Below are 12,414 nucleotides of genomic sequence, written 5' to 3' on the forward strand. Positions count from 1 at the left end.
ATAAATATTTTAACAACAAAGGCATTACATTTAGAAGTAAACCATGGCCTTCTTCATATATGAGTGACTTTGTGAACTATAAAAAACTCCAGATATAGTTACTTGAAACATTTATTTTTGTGTTACACATAGAGATGTATGCATTTAGTCCCAGCACTTGGAAGGCAGAGACAGGTGGATCTCTGAGTTCGAAGCCTTGTCTATAGAGCAAGTTCTAGGCCAGCCAGACTCAGTTTTGGGAAAAAAATATTTTTAGTGGTTTCCAAAAACTGTTGCTTTAATTATATGAATCAGGAAGTTAAAATGTGATATTTATGTCTGAACATTTTATTTAGACTTGTTCTTAGCCATATAAATAGTGATAATTATCAAAATAATTTCATGTACTTTAGCTTTTTCCCAAAGTGTATACTATTTGGACATTTAAATCCCTATTTTTTATTTAAATCATGGCTTTTCTCTCCACAGGACTTCAAGGCTTCAATATAAACAAAGGCTGTGTAGATAGTTCCATACAGTATAATATAATTATAACAATATGAAAATTCTTAGGTACATTTACTTATTAATTCTCAAATTTACAACCCTTGTTGCTTCATGTAAGTACATTTTCCTTGAGCCTTGGATAAGAAGGAAATAAAGATGAAATTTGGTGGAACTGAAGTTGCTTGGATTTCTGTATTAGTCAGGACTCTTTAGAGCAACAGAACTTAAAGAGTGAATCTCTCTCCATATATATATGAATATATATATATAGGAGCCTATGTAAGGACACGGAAGAAGGAAGCTTTTGCTCTTTGCCTGCTAGCCCTCACCTTGCTAGCAAAGCTAGAACTCTGAACACACACACACACACACACACACACACACACACACACACACACACACACACGGAGAGTTATTAGGATGGTTTTCAGGCTGTGGTCCAGGTAGTCCAACTATGACAGTCTATATCAACAAAAGGACCAAGAATCCAAAGTTGTAATAGTGTTCAATCCACAAGGCTCATGTCTCAGCTGGTCATTAGTGCACGCCAGTGCACGGGCACCAATCCCCATGAAGGAATGGACTCAGGAGTGAGTGCAAAGAGAGACGCTTCCTTCTTTCATGCCCTTTATATAGGCTGCCAACAGGTTGGCCCAGACTAGAGGTGGGCTTTCCCACCTCAACAATCCGGATTAGAAGCGGATCTTCCCATTCAAATGATTAAGAAAAAATGACTCACAGGTGTGCCCAGTCACTGGGTTTTAGTTCATTCCAGATGTAGTCAGCTTGACAATAAAGACCAGCCATCACAGCAGCCAGAATATGTGTTTTTTTTTTTAAATGAAGGCAAAGTTTAGGAAATGTTTGCTTTAAATTATCACAAAATCTTGGTGTCTGATCAAACAAACCAAATCAAGCCAAACAATCCATAAACTTTTTGTAACTGTCGGTGATTCAATATTTAACTTCATAGCGACAAGAGCTTCTGTTTTGTTTTGTTTTGTTTGTTTGTCTTTTGGTTTTGGGTTTTTGTTTTGTTTTTTTTGTTTTTGTTTGTTTGTTTGAGATAGGGTTTCTCTGTGTAGCCCCTGGCTGTTTTGGACCTCTGTCAACCAAACTGGCCTTGGACTCACGTGGTCTGCCTGCTTCTGCTCCTGAGTGCTGTGATTAAAGCTGTGTACCACCACTGTTTTAATCCACCATGGATCAGAACAGTTAACCACTTTAAATCATTAGTTTTAATGTATTTGGATGGTCAGGTAGGGTGGTGTGTACCTTTAATCCCAGCTCTTGTTAGGCAGAGGCCAGAAAGATCTCTGTGAGCTCAAAGGTCTATATAATGAGTTTCAGGGTAGGCAGAGCTTCCTAGTGAGACCTTGTCTCAAAAAAAAGATACTGCCTGAAGGATTCTCTGTGCACACCAGTCACTGCAGTGTCCCAGCTCTCTGGGGAGGCTGGTCTCTACAGACCTGGAGGTGGTGGGTAATTAGGGCTGGCTTTATAGCATGGATCTTATGCAAGATCTTTTAATTATTCCAAACTCATACTTGTTGACGACAAGTAAGTTTATCATTTATAAAAATTTGAGGCTATCAGAGAAGATGAGTTTCTGTATGGGAACTACTCACATCAAGAACCATTCTTGTTCACAGAAGCCACATGCAACCTATACTGAGGCTCGGTAATGGAAAATTCAGTTAGATAAAATCTTTGTACCAAGGTGAATTGACCTAGTGGGTGACCTTTTTACTTTAAATGGAACTGGGTTTGTTATGAACATAACTCCTGCTCTTTCTTCTACCTTTTAGCAAGTTCTAGGCCATTGCACAAGCGAATAGTTTTCAAATACTGTGGTCCATGGTAGTTTGTAAGTTGTTTGAATATAGAATATAGAATATAGAATATAGAATATAGGACATAGGACATAGGATATAGGATATAGGATATAGGATACAGAATACAGAATATAGAATATAGAATGTGCTTTTGTTTAGGAAAGATTCCTAACCAACATAGAAAAGAAAAAAAATACAGTTGTCTGGAGTAAGGAATATTTTCTTCATCAAAATATCACAAGGGAAAATTCATTGACTGTAAAACAATTAGCCAATAAAATGCCCAGTAAACACGAGAGATCCCTGGGAGAATCCTGAAGAGGCAAATTAAAACAAATAGTTACACTGCATCTTCTCCATCAAGTTGGCAAAACTTAAAGTCTGACAATACCAAGTGTTGGAGGCAGTGTGGAACAAGAATCCATAGGTTACCAAAGCAAGAGTAAAAACTTTTTTTTTTATAGAAATGTGGACTTATCTTAAAAAGCTAGTGAAACTTAAAAACCTTGTGCTAGTGGGTTCGAAATTCCCGCCCCTTGGTATTCTTGGAGAGGAGAGCACCCCTCCCACATTGTTACCCCAGGGGTGGCCGTGCAGGGCTTGGGCACCTGGAGTCCCTGTGTCCCCACTGCCTCTGAGGAGCTTCAGCTGTCAGCTTTCCCAGTGTTCCCTGTGTGGCCATGAAGGAAATTTCATGCTCTAGAAAACTCTTATATGTTTATGAAGCATGTACACGGATGCTGTTAACAGTGTCACCAAGAGAGCAAAACAAAGCTGAAAACAATCCGAATGTTCCTCTCTCAAAGAATGAATGAATAATATTTATAATAAGTAATAATTTTGAAATTAACAACCGTATTCAGTGGTTGTGGATGAGTCAGAACTAAAAGCATCCTTGGATATAAATGGAGTGCTGGGGATAAAAGCAGCACATGCAGTCCTTGAAGAGTGTACTACAGGACTGTCTTGTAAAAACAGCATATTGCTAAAACCTCAGGCCAGAAAGATGCATGAACAAATGCTTCATGAGAGTGATAAGCTGATTCTGTCAGAAAAGGAGCAAGGGATACACAGGGTGCTTCAACTGCGTGCTGAGGCTTTACAAAGCATCAGTTAAGTAGAAGGCACTGGGCTGTTCTGTGCTGTATCGTTTTGCCTGCGTTATCTCATAATAAATATATATTTTTCTGATTTTACTGGTGGAAAGACAGCCTCAGCTTTGGGCAGACTTAGCAGCTGAATAAAATTTAACATGAAATCTCTTCAATAAATACCTATCACATATATTCCATGTCAGCTGCTGTATTAATGTGCTGGGGACATCATAACAGTGCCAACAGGCAAAAGTGGCTAAAACAACAGAATACTATTTTCTCTAGCTCTGGAGGGCGGACATCCTGTGATATTGTCCTGTGATAGCATTTGATCTCTCTGTGCCTCTATGCTCTAGTCTTCTCATATAAACACAAATTATATTGGGTTAGGGGCTCTCTGATAACTGCATTTGAATTTAGTTGTTGGGGTTTTTTTTGAAATATTTTTGAAGATTTATTTATTTATTATATATAAGTACACTGTAGCTGTCCTCAGACACATCAGAAGAGGGCATCAGATCCCATTACAGATGGTTGTGAGCCACCATGTGGTTGCTGGGAACTGAACTCAGGACCTCTGGAAGAGCAGTCAGTGCTCTTAACCACTGAGCCATCTCTCCAGCCCCTAGTTGTTGTTTTTAAAGACCCCAACTATATAAATACAGCTCCCTTCTAAGCATGGGATTCCACTAGGGTTCTGCATTAGGACTCAATATGTGAATCATGAGGAAATGTAGTTATCCTAACTGCTGATTAACCCCTTCAGCCCTGACCCAACTGTGAAAAAACAAGGAAGGGAAGGCACCGAAAGTCTGAGACCCCACTGATAGACTGTTTCATTTTCTAGACGGTAAATTTAAATAAGAATTTGTGGACATGCTTCTGTTCTTTGTTGTCGTTGTCGTCGGTGGTGGTGGTGGTGGTGGTGGTGGTGGTGTTTGAGACAAGCTTTCTCCATGTAGCCCTGGCTATGCTGGACTCTCTCTGTAGACCAGACTGGCCTCAAACTCAAAAGATCTACTGGCCTCTGTCTCCCAAGTGCTGGGATTAAAGCTGTGCACCACCACATCAGACTGATTTTTTTCTTCTTTGAAATGATCTTGTATTCATGAAATGTTTTAAATTACTGAAAAATCAAAAGTTTGCTCAGTTTGGTGTGTGTGCATGCGTCTGTGTGTCTGTGTCTGGCTTGTCTGATGGTGCACACGTATGCATGTGTGTGTGCAGAGCAGAGGTTAACCTTGAGTGCCATTTCTCAGGAGCTGTTCACCTTGTTCTCTTTGAGACAGATTCTCTCAGTGAGACCAGGGAGCCCACTGGTTAGGCGAGGCTGGCTGGCCCACGAGTCCCTAGGGATCCATCTGTGTCTTTCTCTCTAGCACTGGATTACAAGCGTATGCTATCGTGTCTGAGGTTTTGAATGGGTGTTGAGATCAAACTCAGGTCTTCATGTTTATGCAGCAAGCACATTCCTGAGCTATTTATAGAGCCCTGACTCCCTCTTTTACAAGTGGTAAATAGATGTGATGGATTATGGAATCTGTATTGATTCCTAGATCTCAATTTAGCTAAGCAATGTGTAATTGAATGTATGCTTTTGTGTTTGTTTTGATGAACACATTAGTGAATGTGTATCCCCCATCCAAATCAGACGTTAAAGAAAGTATGACGTGTGTGCGTGAAATTACAGTGAGTAGACCTCGGTTTGTCAGGGCTCTGTTTCTCTTTTGCTTATTCTTTGACAATTTCCTACATGTTACATTGATCACATCTACCCCCAATTGCCAGTATTCCTAAAGAATGTGTAACGTCTGTGGTACGTGGTTCAGCGTCTGCCTGGCATGCCTGGGGTTTTGGGTTTCCCGAAGCACTGAAAGCAAAAGTCTAGTTAAAAACAAACAAAACCTAATAATGTTAAACAAATTTATATCTACTTAAAATGACAACAAATTTGGTACCTCTCAGAAGAAAACAATAAAATAAGAAATATATTATGTATAAGGCTCTTCCTAAGTGGTCGGTACTAGATGAGCATAAAGGATATTAGAGCTGGAGTGTAGCTCAGAGTCAGTGTTTGTCTAACATGCCAAAGGTGAGGTCAAACTCTAGCACCAATCAAAAAACCATAAAAGCTACCTTAAATGCCCTTTGTTATGTGTCTGTCTCTTCTAAAGCTGAGCTTCAGAGGATGTTTAATGACTTCTCAGTCATTCAGATGTCACCAATTTGGAGAGGAACATATTTCCTGTAGTTAAAACCTCAGTGTGTGTGAATAGTTCCTCAAACACTCATGTACTTAGGAATCACCTGGACACCACATTAGAACATGGATTCGGTGGCTCTGCAAGCTCGTGTGTCTTCAAAAGGCTCCCGGGGATTCTGGCCCCAGTGTTCCAGGAGCTACATTTTGGGCAGCCAAGATCATCAGGGTGAAAGAACTCTGTGGCAATGAATAAGGTTCCGCCCTCTTCTTCAGTGGCTCTGACACTGTTGTTGACTCCTCCCAACACCTTCAAGACCCATTTCTGCGACCAGCTGCTCTGTGAAATGGGCAGGTTGTGCTGCACGGGTCTGAGTGTGGGGCTTTCAGAGCTCCCTGCCTGGGTTAGGACAGGTGGGTCTAGCTGCACTGCTAGCTGACTGCAAATCTCCGACTTATTTGAACTCATGGCCTTTGCACGGGTTTTCATTCTTCTAGTTAGGACTAGTACATTCAAACTATGAAACAGTATGAAAATGGAAAGTGTTGTCTCCCTGTATAATGTCTTTTAATATCAATCACTAAGTTAGCAAGATGGCCCAGTGGGTAAAGGCATTTGCCACCAAGCCTGGTAATTGAGTTCCATCCCCGGGATCCAAAAAGTAGGAAGAGAGAACTGACTCCTCACAAGTTGCCCTGTAACCTACACACACACACACACACACACACACACACACACACACACACACACACCATGCACACACAAGTACATACTCATACATTCATACATCTACCACACACAGAGACACACACAAGCACATGTGCACACACACTAAAAAATAGTTTTAAAAGATACAGAGTTTTTGAAATCATGAGCAAGAGCTGTACTTCATGGCTAGAGACCATAGAAATGATCTTTATATACTACTGTATATATACTATTGTAAAAGAAAAGATTCTAGCCAGTCATGGCGGAGCACACCTTTAATCCCAAGCACTTGGGAGGCAGAGGCAGGCAGAGCTCCTAGCCTGGTCTACTTAGTAAGTTCCAGGACAGCCAAGGTTATATATCCAGACTCTGTGTCAAAATAAACAAACAAAAACGAAGACTCTAGAATCAGCCAACCCAGATGAAATCTGCTGCCTACCAGCTCTGTGAATTTGACAAGTTATATGGCCTCTCAGTTCTTCAGTTTCCTCATTTGTAAATGGAGAAAATAACAGCTTCCTTTCCTCAGTGGGAGAACTAAGTGATGCAATCATTAGCCAAGCTTTAATTATCTTTTGGTGTCACGATTAGTTTTACTCTTTGCTACATTTTACTTCCTTGCAAAATGAATAAAGTTCAGAAGATAAATTTTTAATTTGCATTTCATGCGTGTGGGTATGTTCCCTGCACGCATGTCTTGCCCCACTTTCATGCTAGTGCCCACGGAGGCCAGAAGAGGGCGTCAGATCCGTTGGGATTGGAGTTACAGTCATAGTATGGTTCTGAGCGGGTGCTAGGAACCCAGGAAGCAAAGTCAGTGCTCTGAACGGCTGAGCCATCTTTCCAGCCCCTTGTAAGACAAATTTTTAAATATGTTCCAATGTTAAGGCCTGCATAACAAGTTCTCTCTTTTTAAATATATCTTATTTATATTTTGAGAATTTCATACATTAAGTTCTTACTTCTTTTTTTAATTTGGACTGTCCTAAATTGTTTATTGGATATGAATTTTACAACTATTACATGGATTAGCGGTAACGGTGGAGCCGAAGAGTATTGCGCCTTCTCCAGGCTGCACAGCGAGATCTACCAATAGTGTGGTGGAACTTGTGGCCCTTTCCAAGGCCACAGCTCTTGCGGCCAGCAGATGTCAGCCCACGCATCTTTCTGTGCTTGTGGACTGGTTTGGTGATCCATTGGGTGTCAGGATTTCTTCTGATAGCTTTATGGAATGGATCAATGAAGATAACCTAAAAAAATTTATATGTGGAATCTTCACCAACCCAGTAGGAATTCAGGACTCTCAAAGCTCCACAATGGCGCCCAGCTCTCTCCTCAGCAACAGACTGAAGGCTTCGGGCAAATTCCTGAAATTTAATACCATGGTGGACAGTCTTGCCGTAAGTTGCCCCCTTAGGAACTGGGCGCTTGCAACCACCGCGGCGGACACGAATCCTGTAAATGACATAACCTTGCTTAGCCGTGTATCTCAGCCTTCACGCTTTATCAGGCCGGGTGGGGCAGGGAGCCCTGTGCAGCGCAGAGAGCTGGCGGTATTGCCAGCAGCGGACCCTTAGAAGAAAGCGCATCACGTCGGACTGCTTCTTCCTCCACAGCTCCTGGATGTATTTGTATGCACCCAACTTGGCTCACCTGATGGCTGCCACTAGAGGAAAAAAAGTTCTTATTTCTTATATATTATAATATATAATGAAATAATATTACTGCTGAAATCTCTTTTATAAATATGACTTTTTTCCTTGGGCTGTTCATAGTATTAGATATGTAGATGACCAAAAATATGACTAAGATATTTTTAGTATTTTATGTAATGCATCACAAAAGTTGGCAAACCATGTGACATACCAGAAAATTCAGTCTTGTAAGTAAGAGTCAAGGCTGTATTGTTCTTAATGTTGATAATAGTTCTTTAGAATGACTCATTAGTGACTTTATCAATCATTTGATAACGGTCTTCCTTTACAAGGAAGGATATTTCAATTGTAAAAGATGCAAAATATTTAACTTATACTTTAAGCAAATAAAATGTCTTTACTATCAGATATTATCTGATACTTTCTTCATAATAATCATCATTAACTAGCTGAGTGCTAGCGACCTATACCTTTAATCCCAGCACTCAGAAGGTAGAGGCAGATGGATCTTGGAGTTGGAGGCCAGCCTGGTCTACAGAGTGAGTTTCAGGACAGCCAGGGTTACACAGAGAAACCTTATCTCAAAAAACAAAAACAAATAAACAAACAAACAAAAAACAAAATGAAAACCCCCAAAACCTAAAACAAACCAACAGCAGCTGCCTTGGGAACTTCTGTTTATTCTGTATTATTTTTCAAGACAGACTTTCTCAATGTAGTGGAAACTTGGTCTGTAGACCAGGCTGGCCAATGAACTCAGAGATCTGCTCTGCCTTTGCCTCCCAAATGCAGGATTAGAGCTGTGCACCACCTCTGCCTGGCCTGCCTTGGGATCTTTCGGAAGATTTCACCCTTTGCAACCTTTTTGTAAGGTGAATTCGGATCCTCTCAGGCTGGAAGGGGTCGAATTTCCTTCCCTGAAGTGGGAGAAAACAGCAGACTGGGAGAAGCTACTCGTCAGTGGGTGATTTACCGTCTGTTTCTCTGTGTAGTTTCCTTTTACACTTTCTGTTTTAGACATGACATCATTTCTTTGAGGATAGAAAAAGGGTTTATCCATACTTTTCCCTTAGAACTGTGCCCTGCCCTGAGAAGACAGCCAATAAATATTTGATGTTGGTGAAACTCATCACTGGACACGCTGCTTCAGTGGCCTGTTAAACAAAGTATAGTTTTACAAGGGCAGATGGGACAAAGAGATCAATGTGACTAGCTGGGTGGCTCATGCTGATAATTTTATTGGATAATATGGAATAAATCCTGAGGAAAATATAAAACTTCTCTCCTAATCCCCAGATAAACAGCAGGGTGTTGATTTGATTCTTGGGGGCAGGACTTGTAATAAACAGATGATGCGCTGTATTTTTTTTTTCCGCCATCCTCTGGCAGCGATTAAAGATAGGACTGATTCCAGAAACCATTGAGCAAGAGTTTCCGTGAGGGCTGGTGAGACGGCTCCTCTGGTAAAGGTCTTGCTGCCAAGACTGAGTGCCTGAGTTCAATCCCAGGGTCCCACGCGATAGGCGAGACCCAATTCCTTCAAGCTCCATGTGTGTGAGACGGCACAAATGCATGGTGCTCACTCCACACCCGAGAGAGAGAGAGAGAGAGAGAGAGAGAGAGAGAGAGAGAGAGAGAGAGAGAGAGAGGGAGGGAGGGAGGGAGGGAGGGAGGGAGGGAGGGAGGGAGGGAGGGAGAGAGAGAGAGAGAGAGAGAGAGAGAGAGAGAGAGAGAGAGAGAGAGAGAGAGAGAGAGAGTAATTGAGACAGCATCAGTTCCCTTTAGCGTTGGGTATTTAGTATTCCGACAGAGGGCGCCCTTAGACTGTAAAGCTTGTAGTAGAATCTGTTTCTTGTCTCACTCTTGCTCTCAGCCTTTTCTATATTGCCCAGCCTGGACTTAAACTAATGGGTTCAAATGATCTAATGGCCTCCGTCTGAAATAGGATTATAGTGTGAAACCACTGTCTGCCTTGTGTGTGTGTGTGTGTGTGTGTGTGTGTGTGTGTGTGTGTATTTCCTAAAGATTAAATAAAAATAATTTCTATGAGATTCTACCTAATCAAGAAGCATACTCGTTGGGAGGGTCTGTTTGGTAAGTGTGAGGTCATCTGTGTGAGCCTGAAATAATGTCTGCTTTTTCTGCCAGTGCCTTCCTCTTAGGGTGATCTGATGGGTTTTTTGTTAACACAAACTAGAGTCATGTGGGAAGAGGGGCTATCAGTTTAGAAAATGTTTCTAACAGATTGGCTTATAGGCAGTCTGTGGGGCATGTTCTTGATTGATGATTGATGTAGGAGAGCTCAGTCTCCTGTGGGCGGGGCCATCCCCTTTGCAGATGGTCCTAGGTTGAATATGAAAGAAGTGGAAGGAGCATTGGGAGCAAGCCGGTAACCAACTTTCCTCAATGGCTTCTGCTTCAGTTCCTGCCTCCGGGTTTCTGCACTCATTCATGATAGAGTTGTAAAATGAAACAAACCTTTTCCCTTTGGTCATGGTGTTTATCACAGCAATAGAAATCAAACAGGAAGACACCAGTTTTAGTCTTTTCTTCTAAGCGTCTGCTGGTCTGCTTCTTAGAATAACTCAGAGACGGAAATGGTACTTTGATCATCTCCCTCCTCCTCCTTTTGTGTTTGAGACAGAGTTTCACTATATAGCCCAGGTTGGACTGAACTTTTTATGTAGACCAAACTGGCCTTGAACTCACAATGATCTATCTGCCTCTGCCTCCTTAATGCTGATATCGAAGATGTGCCCACTATACACAGCCCCCCTTTTGTTTTTATAAATATTTGTTTATTTATTGTTTTTCAATACAGAGTTTCTTTGTGTAGTGCTGACTGTCCTCTAACTCACAAGGTAGACCAGGCTGGCCTCAAACTTACAGAGATTTGCCTATTTCTGCCTCCTGAGAGCTGGGATCAATGAACGGTATGTGCTGCCACTGCCTGGCTTTACTTATTTTTAATTGACAAAGTTGTATGTATTATTGCATACACATTGCTTTAAAATACATAGTACTGTCTTTTTAAACATGAAAAGCAGGGTAGTGTAGGGGAAACATGATCAAAATGTATGAAATTTCCAAAGAATTAATAGGTAATATATTAAAAATGATAATAGATGGTTAGATAGTTAAGCTTGCTTCTTCCAAGGGATGGAACTGGATTTTAAACCTGGAGATGAATGACACAGTCCCTGGTAATACCTGGGAAATTTTAATGCAGACAGAAGTTTCCTTTGTTACCACAAATGGCACCAAATATACAAATAGTGAATTTGAGCTTTGTTCATTTTAAGTCTTCAGTTATTGTTGAAAGTACAAAGCAACATTCAAGTCCACTGTGCCTAAGCTTAGAAATGCTCTTGGGAAACCAGATTTTTAATTCCCTGATGACACGGGTCCAGGTGCTGGGTGCAGAACACTTCTGTCTCTGGTTTGGAGAACACTCACATTTATCATGGTAGAGTGAAAGGAAGACTGGGACTAGGGTGGGAACAGGAAACCTGAGGAAAGTGTATTCTACTGCTAGTATCTGGACCTGCTTTAGGAGTGGTTTATCTCAGAGTGCCTTGCTATTGTTTATTTATTTGTCTTAAAGTTTTGTGCGTGTGTGTGTGTGTGTGTGTGTGTGTGTGTGTGTGTGTGTAAGGTTTGGTCTGTTGTTATGTATTGTAGTGTTAAATCTGTACCCCAAGACACAGGCCTACAAGTGAATTCTCACGCTTACTAGCTTTTGTTGTGCAAACCTTGTTCCTTAATTTAAAAATATTGGTAAAATAAAAATAACTACAGCCAATTGTTGGAGGGATTAGAGGTTGGGGAGAGAGGGCAGAGAAGAGAGGAAAATGGAGAGAGGTAAAGATGCCATGGGGAGGGTGAGTCATGAGGGCTGGCCAGTGGGAATTAAGAGCTGCCCAGGTGGAACAAGGCAAGTTATAACTCGGGCTTATGGAAGAGGAAGTAGACTTTAATAGCTTAGATGGTAGATAGATATCTGCCCAGCTCTGGTGCATTAAATGCTTATTATAAATATAAAAATTGTGTTTTTTTTTTAAATCTGGGAACTGAATGATCAAAGGCAGGGTAGAAACTCCTGATTGAGATTAAATATCTACAACATGTGTGTGCCCTGTGAATGCCAGAAGAAGCCAGAAGACTGGAGTTACAAGGAATTTTGAGCTGCCCGAGGTGGGCGCTGGAAATCAAAGGCCTGTCCTCTGGAAGAGCAGCCCATGCTCTTAACCACGCAGCATCTCTCCAGACCCAACCTTTGCTTTCCAACTAACAGCAGGGGTGAGGCGGTGGAGTGAGGGTGGGGCCTGAATTTCTAAGTGCTTCGAGTTTTAGGGTTTACATATGGAGTCTTCCTCTCACCACAGTCACCCACTATACGTTGCTCTTCATTTCTTGGAGCAGAGTGATAACATAA

The 12,414-nt window shown here is 41.4% G+C and overlaps 1 pseudogene; it reads right to left on the reverse strand.

The window, feature by feature from the left end:
- Positions 1-7,352: 7,352 nt before the first annotated feature.
- LOC108350280 (60S ribosomal protein L15 pseudogene) lies at positions 7,353-7,998 on the reverse strand (annotated as a pseudogene).
- Positions 7,999-12,414: the final 4,416 nt, after the last annotated feature.

Source organism: Rattus norvegicus, chromosome 2, assembly GCF_036323735.1.
Source record: "Rattus norvegicus strain BN/NHsdMcwi chromosome 2, GRCr8, whole genome shotgun sequence".
Lineage (NCBI taxonomy): Eukaryota > Metazoa > Chordata > Mammalia > Rodentia > Muridae > Rattus > Rattus norvegicus.